Source organism: Vicugna pacos, chromosome 10 (genome assembly GCF_048564905.1).
Source record: "Vicugna pacos chromosome 10, VicPac4, whole genome shotgun sequence".
Taxonomy (NCBI): Eukaryota; Metazoa; Chordata; class Mammalia; order Artiodactyla; family Camelidae; genus Vicugna; species Vicugna pacos.
The window spans coordinates 43,501,452-43,507,451 of NC_132996.1; the positions used below are offsets into that span (position 1 = coordinate 43,501,452).

The following is a 6,000-nucleotide window of genomic DNA, read 5'->3' on the forward strand; positions in this document are numbered from 1 at the left end:
CTGCTGGTGGGAATGCAGTTTGGTGCAGCCACTATGGAAAACAGTGTGGAGATTCCTCAAAAGACTAGGAATAGACTTACCATTTGACCCAGGAATCCCACTCCTGGGCTTGTATCCAGAAGGAAATCTACTTCAGGATGACACCTGCACCCCAATGTTCATAGCAGCACTATTTACAATGGCCAAAACATGGAAACAGCCTAAATGTCCATCAACAGGTGACTGGATAAAGAAGAGGTGGTATATTTATACAATGGAATACTACTCAGCCATAAAAACTGACAACATAACGCCATTTGCAGCAACATGGATGCTCCTGGAGAATGTCATTCTAAGTGAAGTAAGCCAGAAAGAGAAAGAATAATACCATATGAGATCGCTTATATGTGGAATCTAAAAAACAAAAACAAAAACAAACAAACAAAAACAAAGCGTAAATACAGGACAGAAATAGACCCATAGACAGAGAATACAGACTTGTGGTTGCCAGGGGGGCAGAAGGTGGGAAGGGATAGACTGGGATTTCAAAATTGTAGAATAGATAAACAAGATTATACTGTATAACACAGGGAAATATACACAAAATGTTATGGTAGCTCACAGAGAAAACAATGTGACAATGAGTGTGTATATGTCCATGTATGACTGAAAAATTGTGCTGGACACTGGAATTTGACCCAACATCGTAAAATGATTATAAATCAATAAAAAATGTTAAAAAAAAAAAGATACGGAAACAACTTAAGCGTCCATCAGTGGATGAATGGACAAAGAAAATCTGGAATGCGTGTATATGTCTAACAAAATACCATTGTCATTAAAGAGAATGAAGTCTTGCTAAAAAAAGGGGGGGACCTTCTCTATAGTCAAGTGATTTTCCTAATTTTGCCTAAAAACTTGAGGTAAATGGAGTAATGCCATAATTGGAACTTTACTTGAAGTATTTGAGGAAATCTCATGCTTTAATTTCTAACTTATTTTTCAATAGCAAAAATGTAGAATTTTAGACTTTCTCGTGGTGCTGTATTAGTAATGTACCTTTTATTTTCTGCTTTTTCTCCCGTATCTCACTTTCCATTCTTCTATAGATAATTGCTCCGTCTTCCATATAAACTGCTTGTGCCCAATTTCTTATCTCAAGATTAGCTTCTGGGAGACTACAGCTGAAAGCAAAAGGTTATCAAATAACTCCTACTTTTATAACTCTCTAAATGACAAAAACAAATGCACATGAGTGAAAGATATGGCAAAGGATATCTTGTTGTTACTGTTATTTCCACACCTTTCTTTGTCATTTTGTAATACCAATAACACATGAATTCTAAATTCTAAATTTAGGAAAAATAAGGATTTCTTCTATATTGTCAGCATTATATTCCTAGCACTATCCTATGCCTGGTTCATATCTACTTCAAACAAGTCAGCTGCAATGTGAAATAAACTGATGAATTAGAGTTCTTGCCTCCAGTGACCTCAAACTCTCTAGTAAATAATAAACTCTCATTAACACAAACTAGCAATCACTAAGTGCCTTAAAACACGGAGTGCTGGAGGAGTGCTTTCTCATTGTTATACCTACTTATTAGTAGGAAAGAGGAATAAACCGGCTTTTATTTGTTACCTTATAATTTACACAGCATTTTTTCCATAGATTTTTTTCTATTAATTGAGACTTAACTGTATACACATCGCTTGACTCTCGGAACTCAGAACAAAAACCATTTATGCCAATATCTTTATTCCAGGTAGTTCTTGCCCAAGAAGATAAGGCTGTATGTAAACCAATAACTAAATGGACTGCTTACTTTAGGAGGTTTGTGCATACCAACGGGTCTAGACAGTAATTTGCTCATTTGAGAAGACATGTGGAGAAACACAGACCCTGGCATCTTCCTGAAAGAGCGTACTAACTTCATCATTTGAATTAAATACTAATGTTTTCTTTAGAATATTTGTAAATGAATTTGGTCTAATCTGCAAGTCACACCCCCAAATAATGAGTTTTTTTAAATTTTGACTGATTTTTATTGATATTAAAATATTATTGTTTCTTTAGTTTTTTTTTTTTACTGTATTGAGAAAATAAATACCTTGTAAGTTGTTATGACGCCTTGTTGTAAAAGGACAATTTCTGAACCTGATATGGATCTATTTTTAAAGCAAGTACAGAAACACTATTGGAGGTCAGTTTAAAGTGCAGTAAGGAACACTTTTAATGTAGATTAATTTCCCAACTTGCATGCCCTTGTGAGGCTGTACACGCTCTATCCTCTGACTAGAATGCTTTCCCCACTTCTGTCTTTGTGCTAAGCTTTTCCTTCAAAACAGATTAAGGTCTATCTATTATTTCCCCACAAAAGGTAAAAACCAGCCCATTTTGTATTCACAGGAATACAGTCCCCAGCCTTCCTTGAAGTTGGAATCATGCCATTGGAATTGGCAGATTTGGTAATAAAACATCTTGTGTAACCCTCCACAATCAGTCTCTCTTGCCCTTCCATGGTGATGTCTGATGCCACAAGCTTAAGATGTTGTGTCCCATCTTGGAGTTACTGCCGTAGGAGAATCTAGCCTTCATTAGATTATTATACAATTAAAAATAAACCCTTATATTATGACACAGAAACTTTGGAGTTGTTTGTTATAGCAGCTAGCATTAATTACACTAATACACAAAGTTGAGTCAGATATTCAGTACTTGGGTTCATAAATTTATTACATCACAGTGATAGATGGGAGACATCAGAGAAGCAAAAAGTTTTAGTGGGAAAGCATCACTACGGTCCCCGCACCCCAAGATTCACTGAGAATGAGACATCCCTTTAAAACTCTAAACATGCCAAACCTTATAAATAGCAATCTACTTTTAAATATTATCTTTCACTTTCACTTTTCATTAATTTTCCTAAACAAGAAAACCAGACTCTAAAGACAAAGTGTAGTCATTATAATCAATGTCATATCTTTCTAGGGGGAAAAAAGAAAAAGGTCCAATGAGGTTGTAAGACATTGAACAATGGGCATTGTTTGACTTTGGTGGATTGCTGATGTGTGTCTGTAAAAGATTCTATTCTGAAGGGAAGCACATATTCTGAAAGACTGGCTTCTTTTTTCCTCTAATTTTAGTCCTCCATTTCTAACTCTGTTAATGTATTGCTTGCTTCCCACTTTTAAAAGGAATATTTTACTACCTGTCCTCACACCAGGTAAGACTTTCACAGCCAGTGTACTTAGAAGGTCACTTGTATTATGTGCTCTTTCACTTCAGAGAGTGACACTCAGACAAAAGTCGGCTCCCGGCACACTAGCATTGCTTTCATCGGATGACTCAGGCTGTGCCGCAAACGTATCTTCTATAACAGTTCAGCATTCAGAAAACCTGTCAGGGGCACTGAGCGGGGCTAGGAGAAAGGCTTCCTGATATCTTTATGGTCATTTATAATGTAGACATTCACGTCCAGCCATGAAAACGGAGGCATTTCTGAAACTACAGAAACAGTATAAAAATCATTGCCCTTAATCGGTATGTCTCATGTTTTTTCACGGATTGTTTTAAACAAACAATCTCATTTTAAAGCATTTTATTCCTGGCAGCACTCCTCTGGGAGAATGTTGAAAAATATAAATTTCAAATCAAGCATGAAATATTGCACCATTTCTAATTACCAAGTCCCATGAAAATAGTAGATCTGATTGGATGTAACACCTGGAGACCTATGGCATGGTGTATTAAGAACACCTGTTGTCAGGCAAAGTGGCATCTAAGATGCTGGCACTGTCTCCCAATTCAGATGCTTAATATTTGCTTAGGGTAAAGCCAATAACATTCAGAGTAAAACGTGCTGTCAGCCAAAAGGTAACTGCATCAAATGGGCCATGGAGGTTTGTTGTTTTTGTTTGTTTTTCTTTTTTCATTTCCTGCCTGCATCATTATCACACAGTTCATTTTCCCAGCGGCTCCTTATTAATCTATATTTATATATGATGCAACAGGTATATTAAAATTCACTCATCCTTTGCTGACCTGGACTTTAATGAGTGCTGGCAGGTGTTTGTTTTCATTAAAGGACAATATGTCCTGGACGACAGTTGTCCAAATCTCTTTAGTGAATCTCTCGGCAATAAAAGTTGAATATGCTATTGTTGCCATTACTTTTTATTGCGTGTGGCTCCCTTCTTCCCCGAGTACAGTCTGCCTGGTGGATGCTATTACGTTTGTCCTCATGGTACGGTATGCAGTTGTCAACTATTATTATCCCAGTTTTACAGTGCCAAAACAGACATACTGGCATTTTGTAGCTTCCTTCACATCACAAAACAGAACTGAAGTTGGAGCTCTTTCCTGTACTGACTAGGTCACCTATAAGTTTGAATAGGAAGAGGAGGAGGCACTTAGAGAAGGGTCAGAAGAGGGAGATGGGTATAGCTTTTATTATCCACCATAATCTTTATTTTTATAGGCTCATTTAATCTTATTTGTCAGATCTGTGTGTGGGAAAAGTTAGGGTTTGAGCTTCGAAATCTCATGCATTATCAGAAGCAAATAAAAAGGCAGGGCCAATATTCGAAACAAGCTGACTGCTAGGACTATTCTCTCTGCATTTTGAAGGTAAGTTTGTCATTACTCCTCATAGTTTGTCTCTGTCTGTCAGAGGGTCTGCACAGAAACAGGAAATGTTCCTTAGATATCTGGACTTTGTATGTTTAGATAAGTAGAGATAAATCTCAGAAAGGAAACAGTGACCAGCTATAGAAAAAGCAAGAGTTTTGGATTTGAGCTGATGTGGACCTGAAGTGTGTCTCTGCGTCTCATTAGGTGTAAAATATTTACTACATGTTTAATTTTTATCCACCTCAGTTTCCCCATCTGAAAACAGATAAAAGCTGACCTACTTTGCAGAGTTGATGCAATAATTAAAGATAATGTAACTTTCTTGTACATATACATGTTCAGTCAGTAGTAACTATCATTATTTCATGTATTTCAGATATGTTCAAAGAAGGAATATCATAATTGAATCTTTTTTTAAATTGATGTATAGTTGATTTACAATGTTGTATAGTTTCAAGTGTACAGCATAGTGATTCAGTTATACATACGCATATACTTACACACGTATTCTTTTTCATTACAGGTTACTACAAGCCATTATATGTAGTTCCCTGGGCTATACAGTAGGACTTTATTGTTTGTCTGTTGTGTACATGGTTTATTTATCCCTCCCTCCCTCCTTCCCCGACTGGTAACCATAAATTTGTTTTTGACATCTGTGAGTCTCTTTCTGTTTTGTCACAATTGACTCTTCAATGTCCAATCCATGTGGAAACAGGGTAATAGAAACTCTAACACATGCTTGGAAAAATATATATCATGTGATTGATTTTAGATGGCATCTCTATTGTAATGTATTTCCTAATTCCTCTCTATTTGCAATTTTAATGAAACATAGATTCTGAATTAAAATGATACATGTAAGATTTCATTGTGTCATCGAGTATCTTTTAAATGGTACTTTATTATGAGACTGACAACAATGAAAATCTTTCTAAACATAAAGCAGTCAGTAGTCACTAAATTGTATCTATCACAAGGTAAAGTTGATGATAGAACCATCAGAAAACAAAGTTCCATTAAAAAGTTCAATACAAATTAACAGCCTCTTTCACAGTTAAAAATAAGCAGTTAAACACCAATACTTGGTCAAGAAACATACATGTGTTTTTATATATACATCTATATTTGTAGGAAGGTCATCACTTCTGTCACAGTTAAGAATGATTAGACTGAGTATACAAAGACCTTTGACTTACGAGAATCTTATACTCTGCTGATTTTTCATACCTTTGCCTATTTATTTGAAAAAAGTCATAAGATGATTTTAGCTGTAAAAAATTTCCATAAAATTTTCATATTTTATAATGGAAACCTGAATGTTAAGGATGCTGAATCAAAGGATAAGTTTTTATACCTGTAAATCAAAAAAGAAAACAGAACAATTT

General features: G+C 35.5%; 1 long non-coding RNA gene across 1 annotated transcript in view; it reads left to right on the forward strand.

Annotated features, from left to right (window-relative positions):
• Nucleotides 1-5,196, forward strand: part of LOC140698747 (uncharacterized) — a 142,836-nt gene extending 137,640 nt beyond the window's left edge. Inside the window, exon 5 of the long non-coding RNA XR_012076634.1 lies at nt 5,136-5,196. This is a non-coding gene — a long non-coding RNA (uncharacterized lncRNA). The remainder of the gene's footprint in view (nt 1-5,135) is intronic.
• Nucleotides 5,197-6,000: the final 804 nt, after the last annotated feature.